We start from the raw sequence: 23587 nt of genomic DNA, 5'->3' as shown, positions 1-23587 counted from the left end.
CTTCAGGATTACTGTTTCTTGCATTTTCACTTGGTACTTCATTATAGATTGGTGTGTCTCTGCTAAATGTTTTTATTTGGGTTTTCAGAGGTCTGAGTTCTATTGCATTGTTGCATAGTCCTTGTTGTTCTTCTGTAGGCGTTTCGAATGTGATGAGCCTCTTCGTTAGGACCTCTGTACTGGTAGCAAACCTTGGTGTTCTGCTACTTATTGGGAGTCCACTTGGCCTACTGTTTGTTATCGGCCACATGTTGTGGTTTTACCAGGTCGATGGATACAACTCGGTTCTCCTTTTTACCAGCAAGTGGTGGTAGTACAACTGATCTTGTCCCGTTGACAGACAAGACAGGAACTGCTTTTCTGTAAGAAGGCCCAAATTCCTTCTTTACCGCGATCTTCTCCCTGACTAGATCCCCGACTTTAGGAATCCAGACAGGTCTTGCTGGGACAGGTGGTGGTTCTTCAGTGGTTGTTGGCTGTTGTTTCAACTTTATGTTGCTCAGGTCTTTTCTTGTTTTGTTTAAGTCCTGCAAAATAGCCAAACGGTCTTTGATATCAAAGCTTTTTTCTTTCACCACTGAAGTCTGACTGTCAAGGTCAGAGATAATCATCCTAGTTCCGAATAATAATTCGTACGGACTGAATCCCTTCAGAGAATTTCTTGGCAAGTTATTTAGACTACGTTGGACACTTATTAGATGTTTGACCCACCCAGCTCCCGTACCTAATATCCTTTCCGTTATAGATTGCTTTATGCCTTGGTTTTTTCTTTACACCATCCCGTACCCTCAGGAAGGAAGTGAGAAGATTCCCGCTGGGCTATGCTCATTTGGCCATGTTTCCCCTCAGGCTGGAGGGCTAGAGTGAAAACAATGGTCAAACGTAGCATGCTCTTAGCGTATATGCCATTTAGACTCGCAAATCTTTGTATAACAGTCCGGACGTCAGCCGAGTGCTGGTGATCTACATTATAAGTGGAACTAGCCTGTATAAGTTAATCGCAACCCTTCCTTTTTACTCCTGATTTTTCCTGGAGTAAACCGACGAGGTATTAAACTGTTTCTCTCCCCACTGCGATCTCTGTTGCAGTTTGGGCAGTTTTTTACAAACATGGTGTGACGCAGGCTCATGCCTGGCCCCCAGTACCGCGATTGTAATTCTTCCAGAGAATCTTTTAGTTTGAGGTGTCTGAGACCCTCGCCCATATGTGCGTCTGCGATTAACAAGTTTCTCCTGTCCATGTTTGGAATCACTCTATCCCCCACTCCAGGGATTCGAGCAAAAGGGACGGAGTTTGCATCGATTATGTATGTATAATTGAGTGGATAGTTGATCGGTAACGCTGAGCAGTCGCCTTTTGATGACGTTTTTACTGCCAGCACTGTTTCACCGTCAATGTATTTTAATGTATGCTTTTTTCGATCTACGGGAGCCGTTTTAGTTGCTGCCGCTGTGGCTGTTTCAGCCAATGAATTCCCTGCAACGTGAACGCCATCACGCTGATGACTCAGTGAGTGTGTCACGTGAGTCTTTGGTAGTTCTTTTTGTAAAAGAGCTATTTGTTCCCAGAGCAGTTTCTGCTTTATTGGTGCATCTGTGTCATCTTTGTAACCGTTTTGAATCCATGTCTGCAAATCCTTGTTATATGATTTGACGCAGTAATATGAATCTGACACTATAAGTGTCGGGAATTCGCGATCCGCATTATCTAGCGCCATTTTCAATGCTATTATTTCTGTTTGTTGTTCAGAATTAGTTTCTATTGAGTGTGTTTTTGTTAATAGAGGTTTTAGTTTACCTCCGCGCCACACTTCTTTTGTAATCCCACATGTGGGGTTGTACGCTTGTTCTCCCCAAACGGGAGGTTGAGCATGTCCGTCTGTATAAATTACACAGGCGTAATGTCGTAAAGGCAGAAAGTCGATTGGCAGAGGATATGTTTCTTCATATTCTAGATTTTTTAACTCTTCTAGTTCTTAGAAAATTGTCAACCAGGCTATACTTGATAATTCATATCCTACGTACAAGACTGTTAGATGGGCAATTCTGGATTTTTTAAAATTGAATTTGTAACCCTCTGCTGCGAACCCAAGTATTATGGTGTTCACTCTCTTCAAGTGAGTCTCCAAGTCATCATCTGTTAAGTAAATGTCATCGACATAAGATAATGCTTCATCATCATATAGTTGTAGTAATTCTGTTACTCTCGCTGAGAATACCCCCGGGCTGTTCTTGTACCCCTGGGCTAACCGACAGAATTGTTTTTGAGTGCCATTTATTGAGAATGCAGTTAAATATCTGCTCTCTGGTGCTATGTTTTGACAAAAGAATCCATTAGAGATGTCTAATGTTGTTTTGTATTTTTTGCGCACTATGTTATTCATTAGTGCAGCACTGTGTGAGTTTTGCACTGCAAAAGTTTTGCAACATGTGTTAAGGTGTCGGTAATCCAAAACTAGACGATATGAATTGTCTGGTTTGGAGACCGGAAACAAGGGTTGTTCATTTGTGAGGTGCAAGTTTCAATCACCCCCTGGTATTCTAGCTGATCTAGTATTTCATTTACCTGTTTTTTAGCTTCTTGCTTAATTGGGTACTGCCTTTGTGCAGTTGGTTGTGATTTTAACTGGATTTTGTGAGGAGGAGAGTCCTCATCCCATCCTACATGATTTTTATATAAGGCAGGAGCTAAAGCCACTGCCCATTTTCTGGCAAGTGTGTATTTTTTATGAATCGGGATATGATTCGAGAAGGCAGGCATAATTACTTCTTCGCCATGAGGGCACTCCCTTACAAACTCTGGTGGCCAGTCTTTTTCAGCTAGAAGGATGTCATAGCCCTTGGAGAGATTATCCCAAAAAAGTCCCCTTATTTTCCTAGTCTTATCTCCCTCTATACGCAATGTTATTTCGTATATTTTGTGAGGTTTGCTAACTCTGGTGTCAGGTGTTCCACTTGAAGATATTCATTCGTGTCCACTGTCTCCAGATGATTTATAAGGACTTTGCGAGCTATGCTCACTTCTGCTGCGCTGTCTAGCATTGTCTGAGCCCACTCTCCGTTTTTCAGTTGTGTCCTCAGTATTCTCGGCATTGTTAACTACCTTGATACTGGCTACCTTCTTTTTTGGAAATTGTAATTTCTTTTTTAGTTGAGCAGGTTCCTTGTCTTTGGACTTGGTGTGCTCTTCTCTTTGTTCTGATCGTCCTCTTCTTTCCGATTTCTGCGAGGAAGTCTGAAAAGATTGAGAGGGACGTGTATCAATGTCTTGATATCTATCAGGCTTTTTAATATTATCCCTATTTCTAAGGTTATATCTTTTCCCAGAGGGGTCACTCTGAGGTGACCTGTGTCTTTGGTTCGGAGATTTCTCTCTTCGCCTAGGAGACCTTCCTCTGGACTGGAATTTCTTTTCTTTAGGATTGGATTGTTTGTTTCCATCCCAGTTCTTTTTTGGTGAATTGTTATTAAAAAATATTTTTTCTGGACTTTCAGTCAGTTGTGGTTTTACTGGTATTCCACCTAAACTATCTCTACCTAGTTCCTCATAGGATTTTTCTATGATTCTGGCAATTTCAGCTGGTTGGTCTGCTATATCTGTCTCTTTTAACCTCTGGCGGATCGCCACGTTTGCTGCTTCTCCCTTTATGTTGGCTAATAATATAGCCGAGACCTGCTTGAAGTCTTTTAGTAATTTCATACCAAGAGTTAAAGCGGGTTCAGGTCCATATTCATCTTGAATTTGTTTTAGCACATCTGGTATTACCGAAATGGATGGAACACCGTGCGTTTTTGTGTAGATGGAAGCAAAGACTGTACCCCAAGTGTCACAGTCCTCAATGTGTGGTGCGATTCCCATTGGAAGGCAGATAGTCAGAATCCTGTGCTTTTCTAGCGGGGTGGTGTCAGGAAACACCGCCTCTATTTGGGTGATTTTTTGCGCTAGCCAGAATGGTATTTGTTCCCGTTTAGCCGGTACTTTACCTAGGCAGGATTGTATGTTCTGTGGTGTAATTTTATTTGTGTTTCCCTGGTGAGGGGTCAGCTGCGGAAGTTTAATCGCTGGCTGAATTGTTGATGTCAGCATCACATACTGAACTAACTGTCTATGAATTTTTATTAATTGTTTTAGCTGTGTTAACAGCTCTGCTGCAGACATCCCATTGATGTCTGGATGTGGTGTGTATCCGGCTAGGACCGGCCACGTTGCTCCTGGTCTACCTAAAGGACCGAGCCTGGTGATGTGATTGTTATGTTTTAGGGCGCCATCAAATAAGAGCAAATGCTCTTGAAATTTGAGTGGTACTTCCACCTCCTCGAAAGGAGTGTACTCATTAGGAGGTTCCTCTATTTTGTAATAGTGGAAGTACTTTGTTACAGTATTTGCTGCTGGAAAATGTATCCATGAATAGTATACCTCTGTCTGCCGATATTCGTGTGCCTCAATTACAAATATGACTGTGCCACCTCTAGGTGTCAGTCCATTTTCTATAAGTTTCAGGGTTATAGATCTCCTTTTGATGACCGGGATGAGTATTATATCCCCGTCCGCATCTAGTGCTGCAGCATCAGCCGCTGCGAGTTCAGCTGCTAATCTAACTGCCTCTCTTTCTTCTTCATTGTCTGACATTTTACTGTCCTGAAGGTTATTTCTTTTGTTTGCAGATCAGGTTTCTTATGGAAACAAAGATTAGATGCACAATATTTTGGAACAGTGTATCCTTCAACGTTGACTATACCAAGAACCATACATAGGAGTTCCCTCCTGCGAGGTCTGGCGGATATAACCTTTCACCCACTCCAGACGTCTTTGGAGTATTTGGGAAAAGGGGTCTGAGTGAGAAAGCACGACTGAGTTACTCTAAATGTCTTACGTTAGTTTTATCGCCCTTTCCAAACGCGTTGGGCGCCATGTAGTGTAGTTCCTATCATCCCAATAGGCTCTGCGCATTGGAATAATACCTACAGCAGTAAAGGCCTAGGCCAGACGTTAACTAGGTCTACTACTGTCGATACTAGACTTAAAGTTTTGGGTTTGCCAGCTTAGCTCAGAGTTCACTAGAAACTTTCTCGAATGTTCAAGGAGGACTTAACTTCCCTGATTAGACAAGAAGGGATTTAGTTTCTGACAACCATAGAACATGACAACTTTGCTCTCCCCTAATCAAGAGTATATCTCGAGAGTCGTGTGAACAAAAGGCAATTTATTTTACTCAGTCAGTACGTGCATTCTTAGTCTCATCAGAATGTAGAGAAAAGGAAGAGACGGGCGTGTTCAATAAAAAGGTGTTATTTATTGATCAGTCTCTTTTCTCATACAAGAGAAATGGATCGATATTATTGCAATACTTATAGTTAAGTAAAGTGCATATATTAAAAGCAATAGTATAAAATAATACTGTAAAAACATTGATATGGTTTCTAAGCCATAAGATGTTTTAAAATGAATAAAATATATTACATACACATATACATTTGACTAAACGTGCTCAACTGGTGTTTCTAGATACGCCTACCCCGTGTACCTGACCTAAGCCTAATACGTGGGCGGGAATAGAAAGTTACAGTTTCAGTTAAGTTTGTTTTTGCCAAGTGAATAACTAAAGAATTCTCTGTGAGGGGTTATTCAGTTCTGTACCTGGAAGTTAGGATGAATGAGGAATGGTATCTCTCTCTCTGGTCTCGATATTCCAGGCTGCCTGCGAGGGCTACCCGGAAACGCCGGTGCTGGATTCTCGGCAGGAGAAAGCAGCTTCTCTCAGCGCGTCAGGAAGGCGGGGCTGCTGCCAGCGGGGTCTGCTCTGCTCTTGGCTTCGGCAAGTATGGCTGCTCCGTCTCGTCACCACGCGTGTGTTTGCATAGGGCAAGATCGGTAATATTTATACCTTTAAGGTGCCGAGATTGACGTATGGATGGACATAGATACGTCAATAAGGATGTCATACGACTTGCTCGTTAGCACATTCTTTTACTGAAGTTCTCGGTGAAATCAAAACAATGGCCGCAGGGTTTTGCCCAGGTTGTCATAGGTTTGATTTGTTATGAGAACTCCGTATGCCTTATCAGGGGCTGGAGGAATATCGCTTGTCTAATTAGATCGCAAGCGTTATGACCTAATCAGATAACACGTTCCTGTGCCGTAGTGTGACTGCGTCAGATAACGGTATCTGCATCATGGGGGTTTTCTGCCTCATGGGCTGACTGCTAGTTAACTTGTTGGTTTGTTTAACTAGAATAGGGTCAGGAATAGGGGGATCGATTCAGAACCTATAGGAATACATGACAGCGCCCTCTAGCGGGTGACAGCGCACCGCAACACGCACAGAAATGAAAGTTGCGAAGGAAGCGAAACGGCGCTTCCGCGACTTGTCTGGGGCTCTGTGAAGACAAAATTACATCAGAGACCCATAGCCCCCAAAACACAGTACAAATAAACCAGAATTCCCCCAAACAGCATCAAAACACTGAGAGGAAGGAAAAACACTTATCTGGCTGCGAGAGCAGCGAAGAAAGAGGAGGAACATGGAGAGGGGACTGCCTATCTATGGATGGTGGACATGAAGGAAGGACTCCGTACAGACTGTTCTATGTGACAAGGATGGGAGTTGTAGTCCCAGAGACTTTTTTTCTTGGATTGTGTGTTTATGGATAATGCTTTACTGTTCAGATATAAGCATTTTTCGTTATGAGCTTTTCTGAGGCTGCTGTGTTTTTTCTATTGTAATAAATTGCGGAAAAAGAAAAGCTTAATCTGAGCCTCTGGTCCTGCCATAGAATTCTTTTGCGAATAGGTAGCCAGTGAAGTTTGTGTAGCAGGGGAAGTGAGGGAGCATGATAAGGTGCACTGGTTACCAAACGAGCAGCTGTGTTCTGTACCACCTGAAGGCTTTGCAAGGCAGATTCCTTGGCGGAGATCAGCAAAGCATCGCTGAAATCCAAACAACTAAGTACCAGGGCATGGATCAGGGTTTTACGTGTAGATGCAGGGAGGAAGCAGAAGACCTTATGAAGGAGGCTAAGGGCATGAAAGCAAGCTCTTTTTGTTACAGCTATATGTTCGTGCATGTTTAAGTAATTAGCTATTAGTGCCCCAAGATTTTTAACTACTGCCTTGGGAGATGGTGCTGGACCTAATTCTTCTGGCCACCAGCTAGGAGACCAGCTGGTGACAGCATCCTTGAAAAGCATTATTTCCGTCTTTCCTGCGTTCAACTGCAAAAAATTACTGCTCATCCAAGATGTTATAGCTTTCATACCTTCCACGAACATGCTTTGGATGTTAGGAGTATCATTCTTGTAAGAAAGAAGAAGTTGAGTGTCGTCCGCGTAGGAAATCGGGGTAACTCGATCTTCCCAAGGAGTGCTGAAAGGGGGGCGACGTACACATTAACCCCTTCCATGCTCATGACGAGCTGAGCTCGTCATGCAGTACACTGCTCGTGTGCTCATGACGAGCTGAGCTCGTCATAAACAATGGGAAACAAGGGTCTGCAGCACAGCAGGATAATCTCCCTAGCAGCCAAGGTGTTAAACAAAGATGGACCCAAACAGGAACCCTGTAGTACTCCTTTGGTTACTGGGGTAGTCTTGGAATTAAATGGTCCAAGATTCACTGTTTGGGACCTGTCTTTGAGGAAGTCCTGTAACCAGTCCAAAGCTGAATTCTGGATGCCTATAGAGAGCAATCTGTCAAGCAGATAGCCAGGCCACTATTGTTTATGTTTTATGGATAGGTGCGTCGCCACATGGACGAACAATAAACAACCACATTTCCTCAATGTATGCACAAACCTTGTAGGGGATGTTCAAGGAGTCTTGATAATGTTCTTACTAAGTGGAATTTGTAAGCATTGTAGTTTCAGAGCGACTAATCCTTCAATGCCCTGCACGCAAATGTGTGTTAAAAGTCATTGTTTGAAAGAGAAGGCAATTTAGGAAACTTGTATATGTTTAAAATGGCAGCTTTTTTCCCCAGGCCTAACTATCGAGAATATATTAGTGTAGTAGCCTTTTTGTTGCCCGAATAGCTAGTCCTAAATGTGATCTAGAAAAATATTCTGCTAAACATATTGCAACATCAAATGTGTCATTGGGCAAAGCATTCGTAGGTATTTATTTTTGTTTGTCAATAATATTGCTGTGAAAGAGATAGTATATTAAAATATTGTGTAATTTAATATAGTTTCAAAGGTTTACTGTTACTGTTTTTGGGTGTTAAGGATGTGTTTTTGAGCAATTTTTTTGTTATATATTATTTTGGTCATATCAATTTTTTTATTTTTCTCTGGGGCTATTTTGGGGGTTTGGGTGGGTAAAGCTTTATTTTTACAGTATTTAAATGTTATTTGGAGTGCATTTCATTAATTAAACTTGGCAATTTTTATTATGTTCGTAAAGTCTGGATTCATATATTTTTTCAAGGTGTTCTTTTTAATTTCTTTCTTTCCTACAGGTTATGGGGATCATTTGGAAATATGGTGGATAGTGCTCGCAGGAATGGATTAAGAATAGTAAATCTTAATCCCCCCGAAAAAGAATGTATGTATTTTTTACAATATTCATGGATCTGGGGGTACAATAGTAAATTTCATATAAACAATTTGTGCAAATTATGTTTGTGTGATTATACTTTATTTGACCCCCCACGCCCAAATACACAACTTATAGAATAATCAGAGTGTGAATGATATATTTGCCTTCCCCCTAATTTATGTACACTCCCCAATGTTTGTGGATTAGTGTTAAAGTAGTAAATCTCACAACCTCATCAATTTGTGCACTTTCCACAATATTCGTGGTATTCGAACTAGAAAAGTATATTTGACCACCACACCCAAATTTATACTTGTTCCCCCATTCTTGTGGATGTTGAAGTTAGAACAGTACATTTTACTTACACAAATTATGCACTTTGTGCAATATTTACGGGTAATTCAGGGTTCTCTTCCAGGGGATCCTCATCAATAGTCATAAGCATTAGAATATTCCCGCCCATGCACGGGACCCCGGAAACACTATATTATATGTGCCCCACATATATATACTCATATATATATATGACGCTCCAATTCTTCTTTACTTTCCCAAAGAAGACAAAAGAGCACTCGAGGAGTTCGTGTCAACCACGCAAGATTTTATTCGCGGGGGGGCTTACATCCCTGCCTAAAACATCTGAAGCAGGACTGCACTGCAGGGCACTTAGACTACACAACAGGAGACTGCACCTGCTGCACTTAAAAAGCTTGACATAGGAATGACTTTGACTGTTTTTAAGGATAAGTAGTGGACTACCTGAGCAGCAACAGGTAGAAAAGTGATCAAAGAAGCCACATGCAACATCCACTTAGAGGGCAACGCCAGCTGACCAGCTTAGCCTGGATTTTCCTGGACTGACCAGATGTATTGTGGGAGTTGTAGTCCCAGGCCTCCAAAAGGCAAGCCAGAGCTTCTGGACCCTTGGCTGGTGCTGTGGACCCTTTCTAACCCTCATGGATAATTTCAAAAGAAGATCCAAAAGTTGGGAATTTTTTGCAAACTTTTGTGAAAAAGCTTCTGAAGGAGACCAGCATTGACTACGAGAGCCAAGCCAGTTATGTCGGACCACGACTCCGCATGACCAAGCAGGTTTTCCCTGCTGAAAGCTCTGGAGTTCTCACCGTTGATGACAAAGGCAAAGAAGTCCAGGGTTCACTGATGATTTGACAGCAGCAAGGTGCAGCTGTCAAATCAAAATCCATATCTGAGGTTTCGATTGCTTGACATCCAGAGAAAAAGCTCCAAAAAAGTAGCTAAGGAGGTAAAAACTTGACCGGGCCACCAACTCACACTCCATTGCGGTCGGCCTGAAACTTTGACTTTTTTTCCACTCAGGCATGACCAGATAACTGCTGTTGGCACTTTAAACTTTCAGGCGCTAGAAGGCTATTTGTTTTTTTTTACTTTGAAAATTCAAATCTCCCGTTCCCTACATTGAACTTTTAGCGTTTTGGTGTAATTTTAAAGATAAAAGCATTATGTTAATACATTGGTGTTAGATTTTTATTGTGGTGTGTCTTTTAATTATTTACTGTTGTCGTGATATTACATGCTTTACACACCTGTCTCCTAAGTTAAGCCTGACTGCTTGCCAACCAAGCTACTAAGATTTGAGAAAGGATACATTTATTGAGACTTTACTGTACCTTATTTGGGATTGTGGTACTATTACTAGCTGTATGTACCTACCTGCACCTGCTGATAAACCACCTTCCAACTAGCAGCAAGGAAGGTGAGGCTGATATTAAGACCGTCCTGGCTAGGGTGCTGTGAGACAAACTAAGACTCACCATATTAAAGTACAGGATTTTGAGGTGGGTTATATTTTCAGGATGTGCCAGCCACTTGACATCATTAAACATGCTCCAAGATTTTCCAAGATACCCGCATCATTAGAGATAGTAAGGGGTCTGTACAAAAATAAAATGGATTATGGTAGAACAAAATGTGTTTGTGAATAGTAGATTGGGTACAAGTGATGTTACAGAGGGATTAGTCGCTGGTATGAGTTTCCCTAACATAAGTTGAGTCCAAGTACAGTGAATATCTGCTTCACAATGTTTTGAGTACTGAATCTTATGTTGATTGTAATCAGGATGACGATTACAAATGACATTGGACAGCATTGACATCCATGGAAATCAGAAGCATTACAACCATCTGGCTGGTGTACATACCAAGACTCATAATGTGAATTCTACTGAGGAAATATTGACTTGGACCCACAGGCAGCCAACCTTCTGAAGAATGTTGCAATAAAAATGAAGTTGGAAACATTTACTCCCTATCTGGTCAAACAGAGCTTTCAGAAACAGACTCCAGGAGAACCAACAGAGCGGTGAGTGTGGCAATTTATTTGAAGGGCTATGTTTCCTAATTAATATGTTTGGTAATTCATATTCTGATAGATTTCTTTATAGTTACTTTTTGACTGTGTTATTTTCGTTCTTCTTGCATTATGTATACAAGTTTTTGTTTTGTTCTCTGTCTTGGGAGAAAATTAAAATTTTGATTACATGTATAATATTTGTAACCTATTGTATTGTCCATTCTAAAAGGGTAAATACACGATCGCGGACCATGCTGGTAAGAGGGGTGGGGCCGGGTGGGGGAGGTTTCGACAGACGACAAATTGGGAAAACAAATTATTTATTTAATTTTCCCTTGTGTCGTCTGTTGAAATCTGCATTGACCTGGCCCCACAGCCCTTCCCTGCATGGGCCGCGGCTGGACATACATGTTATGTCTAGATGAGTGTTATACTCCATGCAACAGTTGAATTTGGAATATGGTGGCTTGAGTTTCGACGAAGATCCTGTAGAGCAGTCAATAAGATCTACCATAACTGTTGTGTGGAACTTCATTTTAGTAACTGGTGTTTCGTTTTGGACTTGACTAAATAAACCTCAAGTTATGGTTGTAATCTTGGAAGCTGACGATTCTTTAAATTGGATCCAACAGAAGCAATGTTAATATCCATACGGCCAGATTCATCAACGTAAAATCGGCTCGCAAAGGGCCAGATTCTGAGAATCTGGCCCTTTGCGAGCGCAATTTTTGCATTTGGGATTCATCATCCCAAATGCAAAAACCGCTATTATAGAAATCGCAATTTTGCGAGGAATTGCATTTAAGGAATCTCTATTTGAGATTCATGAAACATTTAAAAATTGCGAATTCGCAATTTTTGGCTACTATTTACCGCGAAATTGGATCCAACAGAAGCAATGTTAATATCCATACGGCCAGATTCATCAACGTAAAATCGGCTCGCAAAGGGCCAGATTCTGAGAATCTGGCCCTTTGCGAGCGCAATTTTTGCATTTGGGATTCATCATCCCAAATGCAAAAACCGCTATTATAGAAATCGCAATTTTGCGAGGAATTGCATTTAAGGAATCTCTATTTGAGATTCATGAAACATTTAAAAATTGCGAATTCGCAATTTTTGGCTACTATTTACCGCGAAGTCAAACCTCGTGGTAAATAGCGGAAACTTAGAAAAATGCACTTAAGTGCATTTTTCTAAGTTGTATGTTACACACAAACACATGTCCTTGGGACATGTGTGTGCGTAACACCGGCGTCCAATATCATTTTAGGGGTGCAACAGGGTGTCCTTTGGACACCCCTGCACCCTTGAAATCGCAAACTCAAAATGCGAATCGCTAATAGCGATTCGTACATTGATATGTCTTCCCATTCATTCCTATGTGCCTTTAGGGCCATAGGAATGAATGGGGAGTTATTCCTTATTTGCGATTAGCAATTAGCTAATCGCAAATAAGGAAGCTGTAGGAATCGCAAAATAAATTGCGATTTGTACATGAATCCCGTTTTCCGAGTCTGTAATAGCGATTCCTTAATAATCGCTATTACAGACTCGCAAAACGGGACTTTGATTAATCTAGGGGATAGTTGGATTAGTTACTTACCTGTAATCCTAGTTCTCTTCCAGGGGTATCCTCGTCAAAGTCATAAGCATTAAAATATTCCTGCCCATGCGCGGGACCCCGGAAACACTATATTATATGTGCCCCACATATAAATACTCATATATATATATATATACATATATATATATATATATAAAAACATGCAATAGCAGCAAAATCACATCAGAGCTGAAATATGCTGTGAAGAATTTCCACCATACATGAATAAAAAGCATTAGAAACATGAGAAACAACACCAGAGATTGTTTAGAAACTGTTTTAATGCTTAGGCAGCAGTAGAAATTCTTATAACTCACTGAAAGCATAGAAAGCTCCCAGGCTGCATTGCAAACACACAGTCTAAAAAGACTGAAAAGCTAACCTGTAGCTGTATACAAAAAACTGACACCGTGCCTTTAAGGCACCCATGACCCCCGGTATCCCATCATGCCTCAGGGGTGACAGTTAGGTCAGTTGTTCTTTCCGGCTCCTTCAGGAAGGATCCTGGTAACACAGCTCCACTAATTTCTGTTTTTCTGACCGAAAATTACTTCATTCTTAACAACTTTTTCTACTTACTTTGACATTGAACAACTAGTCAAGTAAGAAACTGTCTTTTTAAGTCAGTTTAGTGAGCATTTTCAATGAGAATACCTTCACTTTTTGACAAATGTCCTTCTTGTGGCAATAAGAAAGCAAAATCAGACAACCACGACGTTTGTATCTTGTGTCTGCCTGAAGAACATGATCCAGGCATCTGTCCTCACTGCGAGCACCTGTCAGGCAGAACTCTCAAAGACAGGGAGATAATTCGCATTTATGGCCTGGCTCACAGGTCATCCAGAGGAAGGTCTCCGGTGAAGAAGGGTTCCAAGAAGGCTAGAACATCTTCAAAAGAGAAATCCCACCCTTCAGCTTCAGCGTCAGGCTTGGCGCTGAGGAAAGAGCCACCGGTGGGTCATTTATCTTCAAAACTACCATCGACGGCGGGCTCCCCGTCGAAAAGAAGACCAGGTACTTCGACGACGTCGAAGGATCCAGCTCCGTCGTCGTCAACCGGGCGACGACCGGCGTCGAGAAAGGTGACTCCGCCACCGTCAACCGGGCAACGGTCGGCGTCGAGATCCAAGGCCCCTCCGCCGTCGTCAACCCGGAGACGATCGGCGTCAAGGGAAGTCACTCCCCTGCCGTCGTCATACAGGCGACGACCGGCGTCGAGAAGTGTGACCCCTCCGCCGTCGTCTAAGAAACGACGTTCGGCGTCGAGGACCAAGACCCCTCCGGCGTCGAAAACAAAACATCGATCGGCGTCGAGGACGCAGTCTCCGTCGATTGTTCATCGACGTTCGGCGTCGAGGGGACCAATACCCCTCCGCCGTCGTCGCACAGGCATTCGATGTCGAGAGAGAGGGCTCCGTCGACGGCTGGTCATCGCCGTTCGACGTTGAGAGAGAGGGCTCCGTCGGCGGCTGGTCATCGCCGCTCGATGTCGAGAGACCGTAAATCCTCGCATCGATCGCCATCGAGGCATTCGAAGTCAAGATTGATGGACCCGCCGACCCCCCCGGGGTCATTCGGCGTCAAGAAAAAGACATACGACGCCAGAATGCTCGACGTCGAGACATTCAGAAAGAGCTCGATCGTCGTCAAGGAATTCTGTGATCATGGTTACGGAGTCAGCTTCTCGTCATTCTACTTCACAGTCTTTTGGCTCCTCAATAACATCCTCAAGGTCCAGAAGTCCTGTCCGCGTATCTCCTGTGCGTCAGCCAGATCCTTCGGCGGTGGAGGTCAGACTGTCACCCAGATGGTACAAGTCATTGGACCATTGGCGAGAGTCAGGAGCGACCAAACGTATGCACGAGTATGTCAGTCCGCAGCAGAGATCTCCTCTCCAGAGACTGGTGGATGAGGCGGACAGGCGTAGTCCTCCCAGGCGCCAAGCAGACAAATCGCCTGTGAGAAGACCAACCAGATCTCACTCTCCCAGAAGGGAGGATCCGATTAGATCTCGATCTCCCAGAAGAGAAGATCCGCCCAGAAGAGAAGACCCGGTCAGATCTCGCTCTCCTAGAAGGGAAGAGCACCCAAGAAGATCACGTGAGAGGAGGCACGGTGCTCACCGTAGACGTCGAAGAACTCCGTCTACTTCATCTACCTCTTCTACCAGGTCTTCCAAAAGGGATTACTCTCCCACACTGACGGATAGTCCTACTTCTAGATCCTCTCCAGTGGATGACATCGGCACTTACCTAGATGTCCTGCAAAGAGGAGCTCAGAAGCTGAGCATTGAAATGTCTGTCCCCCAGGTTACTACGACAGTAATTTTTGAGACTTTGCACAAAAAATCTGTCTCTCGTCCACTGCTTCCTTTAGTCCCGGGGATTGTGGATCCTGTCAAGGCCATTTTCCTAACTCCAGCAGCCATCAGGGCGGTGCCAGCCCGCATACAGAAGAAATACAAACCAGCTTCTTCTGACCCAGTTTTTGTAAAATCTGACCCTCCAGCAGACTCTGTGATAGTGGCAGCGGCAAGGAAGACGCATGCAGTTGCTGCTTCCTCTTCAGTCCCACCAGATAAGGACAGCAAATCACAGGACTCGTGCGGTCGCAAAGTTTGCAATTCAGCTGCCTCCATGCTGAAGGTCTCCAGTGCGGCCGCACTGCTGGGTAGATACGATAGAGCCTTATGGGACTCCATGGAAAGGTTCAAATCCAAGCTGCCAAAGCAGGACCAGAAGGACTTCGAAGAAACAATGATGGAAGGATGTCTGAAGTTGATAAGCACAGCAGCGGATGGTGCAGTGCTTGCGGCACATTCCTACTCACATGGGGTTTGTGCCAGGAGGTCAGCTTGGTTGCGCCTCACAGGGCTGAAGCCGGATGCTCAGCATCGCATCCTTAATCTTCCTTTTTCGGGTTCCTCTCTCTTCGGAGAACATGCTGACGAAGAGATGACCCGTATGAAGACAGAGCTGGATACAGTAAAAGCAGTGGGTTTGGCGAAGAAAAAAGAATTCAAACGCCGCTTTAAGGCCAACAAGGGGAGAGGGGCTCAACAGAGGGTTCAAACCCCTCAGTGGTCCCAAAATAAGAGCGAGGGAAAATCCCAGTTTCGAGGCAAATCCAGCAGGGGTAGAGGAGGTCACCAGCAGTCCTCTAACACCACGAGAGGAGGAAAGTCTTGAGCAGTGGCTTCCTCTGGCGCCGTTGCCCACTCCAGTGGGAGGAAGGGCTTCACAACACCTGGCAGAGTGGTTCAGCATCACAAAGGATCGGTGGGTGCTGAATATACTGCGCAATGGATACATGCTACGTTTCCGTGCGCTTCCGAAGAACATTCCTCCAAAGAACTCTTGCCCTCACCAGCTAAGCTTGCTCCGAAGAGAGGTGAAAGTTCTGCTACAAAAAAGAGCTATAGAGGAAGTTCCTCCCTCTCAAAGGGGAAAGGGAGTCTACTCCAGATACTTTCTTGTCCCCAAAAAAGATCAGGAGGACAAGTTCAGGCCCATACTCGATCTGCGTCTCCTAAACAAAGTCATCGTCAGAGAAAAGTTCCGCATGTTAGCTCTTCACCAAATATGCCCACATCTTCAAGCCGGAGATTGGATGTGTTCGGTGGATCTGCAAGATGCATACTTTCACATTCCGATTGCACTGAGGCATCGCAAGTACTTGAGGTTTGTCGTAGGAAGCAAACACTACCAGTACAAGGTGCTACCATTCGGTCTCAAGTCCGCACCACGAGTCTTCACCAAATGCATGGCAGTGGTGGCAGCTTTTCATCACAAGAAGGGGCTCTTCATCTACCCATACCTGGACGACTGGCTCCTAAAGGGCCCGTCTCCTGTACAGGTAACGCACGATCTGCAACTTTGCCTACACCAGTTTCACAGGCTCGGTCTCCATGTAAACCTGGAGAAGTCAGTCCAGCGGCCGACACAGTCCATCCACTACCTAGGCTCCGTTCTGGACACAAAATTGGGAAAAGCGTTTCCTTCGAAGGAGAGACTTTTTCCATGAGGCAGAAGTGTGGGATTCTATTAGAGTATCGGCTTCCAACAGTCCGGCAGGTAGCCTCCCTGCTGGGTTCCAAGGCGTCCTGCATTTTTCTCATCCCGAACGCCAGGCTGAGAATGCGGTCTCTACAACAGGCCCTCGAAGACCAGTGGGACCAGTCGACAGGGCGTTGGGAAGATCATATCACTCTTTCCCAAGCAGCGAAGGATGCCATCAAATGGTGGACTCGGACGAGGTATGTGCTGGTGGGAGTGCCTTTTCACCAACCACCACCAACCCAGTCTGTAGAGACAGATGCCTCTCTACAAGGCTGGGGAGCGCACATGGGTCCCCTTCAGATTCAGGGTCAGTGGTCTGCACAGGAGCGGACGTACCACATAAACATGCTGGAACTCAGAGCGGTTTTTCTAGCTCTCAAAGCTTTTCTTCCAGCGATCGAGTCCAACTCAGTCTTAGTTCAGACAGACAATACAACCACCATGTTCTATCTGAACAAACAAGGAGGCACGCGGTCACGCCCTCTCTCCCGGGAGGCTCAAACCATCTGGCACTGGCTTCTCTCTCGAAACCTTTCAGTGGTGGCGGTGCACCTTCCAGGCGAGTTAAACATCAAAGCAGACGCACTCAGCAGGCACTTCGAAGATCAGCCAGACTGGGTACTAAATGACGAAGTGGAAGAAGAGCTTTTTCTTTATTGGGGTCGTCCAGCCATAGACTTGTTTGCGGACGAAGAAAACGCAAAATGCCACGCCTTCGCGTCCAGATTCCACCGGCCATGGACGCAGGGGAATGCTCTCCTGATGGATTGGTCGGGAACATTTGCTTACGCGTTTCCTCCCCTACCTCTGATTCCGAAGGTAGTTTCCAAGCTCCTCAGGTCGGACATGGAGATGATCTTGATAGCTCCGGATTGGCCATGACAGTGGTGGTACCCGGACCTGCTACATCTGCCTGTGTGTCCACACAGACGACTTCCTTGCAAATCGGACCTGTTGAGCAAGATGAACGGGAGGATACTACATCCCAACCTCTCATCACTGAACCTGACAGCATGGCACCTGAGGTCCTGCAATATGGGCATCTGAAGCTGCCTCCTGAATGTATGCACACTTTAAAGGAGGCTAAGGGACCTTCCACGAGAGCGTGTTATGCGTTCATGTGGAAAAGGTTCTACATATGGTGTAGGGATCATCACTTAGATCCGACTAAGGGGCAGGAGGAGGTAATCCTGCCATACCTCCGTTCCTTGGCAACTTCTGGGTTGAAATATGCTTCCATTAGAGTGCATTTGTCAGCCATAGTAGCGTACAGGAAATCACCTAATCAAATTTCTTTCTTTCAGGTTCCGATGTTTAAGGACTTCCTCCAGGGGTTGAAAAAAGTGTATCCCCCTGTGCAAAATCCTTCTCCTCCTTGGGAGTTGAACCTGGTTCTATCCAGGTTAAATTCACCTCCTTTCGAGCCCATCCACAAGGCCTCTTTGCAACATTTCTCTTGGAAAGTGGCTTTTTTGGTGGCAATTATCTCAGCGCGCAGAGTAAGCGAGATACAAGCGCTCTGTGCGAAGGAACCATATACTGTTTTCCACCACAATAGAGTAGTCCTGAGGGCTCATCCATCTTTTTTGCCTAAGGTGGTTTCTGATTTTCATATAAATCAGTCCATTTCCCTCCCTTCGTTTTTTCCAAATCCTACGACCCCAGCCGAGCGGTCACTGCATTCCTTGGATCTTAAGAGAGTGCTCAAGTTCTATTTGGAAAAGACTAAAGGGATCAGGAAAACGGATCAGCTGTTTGTGAACTATGGTTCAATGAGAACGGGTTTTCCAGCGGCCAAGAGGTACATCTCCAGATGGATTGTCTCTTGCATTAAATTGGCCTATCAGCTTGCAGGCAAGCCTTTATTGGTGTCACCCAAAGCACATTCCACTAGAGGGAAAGCAGCCACAGTTGCTTTCTTACATGACATTCCAATGTCAGAAATATGCAAGGCTGCAACCTGGAAATCAGTTCATACCTTTACGAGACATTACTGTCTCGAATCTGATTCCAGGGCCGATACTCATGTAGGGCAAGCCTCCTTGAGAAATCTGTTTGGGTAGCCTATGGCCTGCTCAGGCTTGTTGATGAGATTACTGTCTTGTCATTCCTTTGCCCGCAGGGAAGAGGAGAGGCTCGCTATTCTATTCTAATGCTTATGACTATTGATGAGGATACCCTGGAAGAGAAGGATTAGTTACTTACCTGTAATCCTAGTTCTCTTCCAGGGGTATCCTCATCAAAGTCATAAGCAACCCTCCCGCCTCCCCGGGTAAAGGATATTCTTTAATAAGGAGATATTAGTAACCTATTTTTGTTACTGGGTTTGTTTCAATCTCCGAAAAGAACAACTGACCTAACTGTCACCCCTGAGGCATGATGGGATACCGGGGGTCATGGGTGCCTCAAAGGCACGGTGTCAGTTTTTTGTATACAGCTACAGGTTAGCTTTTCAGTCTTTTTAGACTGTGTGTTTGCAATGCAGCCTGGGAGATTTCTATGCTTTCAGTGAGTTATAAGAATTTCTACTGCTGCCTAAGCAGCCAAACAGTTTCTAAACAATCTCTGGTGTTGTTTCTCATGTTTCTAATGCTTTTTATTCATGTATGGTGGAAATTCTTCACAGCATATTTCAGCTCTGATGTGATTTGGCTGCTATTGCATGTTTTTATATATATATATATATATATATATATATGTATATATATATATATATATATATATGAGTATATATATGTGGGGCACATATAATATAGTGTTTCCGGGGTCCCGGGCATGGGCGGGAATATTCTAATGCTTATGACTTTGATGAGGATACCCCTGGAAGAGAACTAGGATTACAGGTAAGTAACTAATCCAACTATCCCCTAGATTCATCAAAGTTCCGTTTTGCGAGTCTGTAATAGCGATTATTAAGGAATCGCTATCACAGACTCGCAAAACGGGATTCATGTACAAATCGCAATTTATTTTGCGATTCCTACAGCTTCCTTATTTGCGATTAGCTAATTGCTAATCGCAAATAAGGAATAACTCCCCATTTATTCCTATGGCCCTAAAGGCCCATAGAAATGAATGGGAAGACATATCAATGTGCGAATCGCTATTAGCGATTCGCATTTTGAGTTTGCGATTTCAAGGGTGCAGGGGTGTCCAAAGGACACCCTGTTGCACCCCTGAAATGATATTGGACGCCGGTGTTACGCACACACATGTCCCATGGACATGTGTGTGTAACATACAAGTTAGAAAAATGCACTTAAGTGCATTTTTCTAAGTTGCCGCTATTTACCACGAGCTTTGACTTCGCGGTAAATAGCGGCCCAAAATTGCGAATTCGCAATTTTTAAATGTTTCATGAATTGCATTTAAGGAATCTCAAATAGAGATTCCTTAAATGCAATTCCTCACAAAATTGCGATTTCTATAATAGCGATTTTTGCATTTGGGATGATGAATCCCAAATGCAAAAATTGCGCTCGCAAAGGGCCAGATTCTCAGAATCTGGCCCTTTGCGAGCCGATTTTACGTTGATGAATCTGGCCGTATGGATATTAACATTGCTTCTGTTGGATCCAATTTAAAGAATCATCAGCTTCCAAGATTACAACCATAACTTGAGGTTTATTTAGTCAAGTCCAAAACGAAACACCAGTTACTAAAATGAAGTTCCACACAACAGTTATGGTAGATCCTATTGACTGCTCTACAGGATCTTCGTCGAAACTCAAGCCACCATATTCCAAATTCAACTGTTGCATGGAGTATAACACTCATCTAGACATAACATGTATGTCCAGCCGCGGCCTATGCAGGGAAGGGCTGTGGGGCCAGGTCAATGCGGATTTCAACAGACGACACAAGGGAAAATTAAATAAATAATTTGTTTTCCCAATTTGTCGTCTGTCGAAACCTCCCCCACCCGGCCCCACCCCTCTTCCCAGCATGGGCCGCGATCGTGTATTTACCCTTTTAGAATGGACAATACAATAGATTACAAATATTATACACGTAATCAAAATTTTTATTTTCTCCCAAGACAGAGAACAAAACAAAAACTTGTATACATAATGTAAGAAGAACGAAAATAACACAGTCAAAAAGTAACTATAAAGAAATCTATCAGAATATGAATTACCAAACATATTAATTAGGAAACATAGCCCTTCAAATAAATTGCCACACTCACCGCTCTGTTGGTTCTCCTCAAGTCTGTTTCTGAAAGCTCTCTTTGACCAGATAGGGAGCAAATGTTTCCAACTTCATTTTTATTGCAACATTCTTCAGAAGGTTGGCTGCCTGTGGGTCCAAGTCAATATTTCCTCAGTAGAATTCACATTATGAGTCTTGGTATGTACACCGGCCAGATGGTTGTAATGCTTCTGATTTCCATGGATGTCAATGCTGTCCAATGTCATTTGTAATCGTCATCCTGATTACAATCAACACAAGATTCAGTACTCAAAACATTGTGAAGTAGATATTCACTGTACTTGGACTCAACTTATGTTAGGGAAACTCATACCAGCAACTAATCACTCTGAAACATCACTTGTACCCAATCTACTATTCACAAACACATTTTGTTCTACCATAATCCATTTTTTTTTTGTACAGACCCCTTACTATCTCTAATGATGCGGGTATCTTGGAAAATCTTGGAGCATGTTTAATGATGTCAAGTGGCTGGCACATCCTGAAAATATAACCCACCTCAAAATCCTGTACTTTAATATGGTGAGTCTTAGTTTGTCTCACAGGACCCTAGCCAGGACGGTCTGAATATCAGCCTCACCTTCCTTGCTGCTAGTTGGATGGTGGTTTATCAGCAGGTGCAGGTAGGTACATACAGCTAGTAATAGTACCTCAATCTCAAGAAAGGTACAGTAAAGTCTCAATAAATGTATCCTTTCTCAAATCTTAGTAGCTTGGCTGGCAAGCAGTCAGGCTTAACTTAGGAGACAGGTGTGTAAAGCATGTAATATCATGAGAACAGTAAATAATTAAAAGACACACCACAATAAAAATCTAACACCAATTTATCAACATAATGCTTTTAACTTTAAAATTACACCAAAACGCTAAAAGTTCAATGTAGGGAACTGGAGATTTGAATTTTCAAAGTAAAAAAAACAAATTGCCTTCTAGCGCCTGAAAGTTTAAAGTGCCAACAGCAGTTATCTGGTCATGCCTGAGTGGAAAAAAAGTCAAAGTTTCAGGCTGACCGCAATGGAGTGTGAGTTGGTGGCCCGGTCAAGTTTTTACCTCCTTTGCCACTTTTTTGGAGCTTTTTCTCTGGATGTCAAGCAATCGAAACCTCAGATGTGGATTTTGATTTGACAGCTGCACCTTGCTGCTGTCAAATCATCAGTGAACCCTGGACTTCTTTGCCTTTGTGATCAATGGTGAGAACTCCAGAGCTTTCAGCAGGGGAAACCTGCTTGGTCATGCGGAGTCGTGGTCCGACATCGCTGGCTTGGCTTTTGTAGTCAATGCTGGTCTCCTTCAGAAGCTTTTTCACAAAAGTTTGCAAAAAATTCCCAACTTTTGGATCTTCTTTTGAAATGATCAATGAGGGTTAGAAAGGGTCCACAGCACCAGCCAAGGGTCCAGAAGCTCTGGCTTGCCTTTTGAAGGCCTGGGACTACAACTCCCACAATACATCTGTTCAGTCCAGGAAAATCCAGGCTAAGCTGGTCAGCTGGCGTTGCCCTCTAAGTGGATGTTGCATGTGGCTTCTTTGATCACTTTTCTACCTGTTGCTGCTCAGGTAGTCCACTACTTATCCTTAAAGACAGGCAAAGTCATTCCTATGTCAAGCTTTTTAAGTGCAGCAGGTGCAGTCTGCTGTTGTGTAGTCTAAGTGCCTTGCAGTGCAGTCCTGCTTCAGATTTTAAGGGGTGCTATTTCTGCTCTCCCATATTTATCGCCCATTCTGGACTGGCAAGAGGGGGAGAACCTCGATCAATGGGGTTTAATTTGCCAACCTCTGCTATGACAACTTTCTGGGAAGTGAGTCATATTTTTGTCCAAGAATGTACATCTCTTTAAAAATCAGAATGGAGAAAATATTTCCATGGGGTGCAGGTCTGGCTAATCCAACCCACAGGTGTAGGCAAACCTTTCCTTACACTTCCCTTCCTGTCTCTCTCCTAATCTAATCAGAGGGGCTTTCATCTGGCTGGGGATCAAGGAAGTGTTGGCTGGCCTGGGTCCCATGACATCTCTGCTTCTACCTTTGAACACCAAATTATCTCCCTAGCTTGGCTCGGGCTCTCAGAGGCTGGCCAATCAAAAGAAACTGCTAAAGGGCTGTGTTAGGTAACTTAAGAAAAGCAAGTTCTAAAACTACTTTCCTGCAATAGTTATAATAAACACGACCTTGGCACGTTGTGGCATTTATTGTAAATATTATTTTGATACTTTGAATGATGTTGCTAGCTCACTCCTTTCAAAAGTTAGACTTTATTACAGTTAAATCAAGCCATACCATGTTAGCCTATTGAGCTAAGGGGCAGGAGGAGGTAATCCTGCCATACCTCCGTTCCTTGGCAACTTCTGGATTGAAATATGCTTCCATTAGAGTGCATTTGTCAGCCATAGTAGCGTACAGGAAATCACCTAATCAGATTTCTTTCTTTCAGGTTCCGGTGATTAAGGACTTCCTCCAGGGGTTGAGAAAAGTGTATCCCCCTGTGCAAAATCCTTCTCCTCCTTGGGAGTTGAACCTGGTTCTATCCAGGTTAAATTCACCTCCTTTCGAGCCCATCCACAAGGCCTCTTTGCAACATTTCTCTTGGAAAGCGGCTTTTTTGGTGGCAATTACCTCAGCGCGTAGAGTAAGCGAGATACAAGCGCCCTGTGCGAAGGAACCATATACTGTTTTCCACCACAATAGAGTAGTCCTGAGGGCTCATCCATCTTTTTTGCCTCAGATGGTTTCTGATTTTCATATAAATCAGTCCATTTCCCTCCCTTCGTTTTTTCCAAATCCTACGACCCCAGCCGAGCGGTCACTGAACTCCTTGGATCTTAAGAGAGTGCTCAAGTTCTATTTGG

The 23587-nt window shown here is 43.7% G+C and overlaps 1 protein-coding gene across 4 annotated transcripts in view; it reads left to right on the top strand.

Annotated features, from left to right (window-relative positions):
• KCNB2 (potassium voltage-gated channel subfamily B member 2) overlaps positions 1-23587 on the top strand; it is a 1207953-nt gene that overhangs the window by 203985 nt on the left and 980381 nt on the right. For all 4 annotated transcript variants that reach the window (XM_078687150.1, XM_078687151.1, XM_078687152.1 and 1 more), the window contains one exon: positions 8453-8538. The gene's annotated coding sequence lies outside the window, so the exon portion shown is untranslated. The remainder of the gene's footprint in view (positions 1-8452; positions 8539-23587) is intronic.

The sequence above is a fragment of the Lissotriton helveticus genome, chromosome 4_1 (genome assembly GCF_964261635.1).
Source record: "Lissotriton helveticus chromosome 4_1, aLisHel1.1, whole genome shotgun sequence".
Lineage (NCBI taxonomy): Eukaryota > Metazoa > Chordata > Amphibia > Caudata > Salamandridae > Lissotriton > Lissotriton helveticus.
This window is presented reverse-complemented; position numbering and strand designations above follow the sequence as displayed.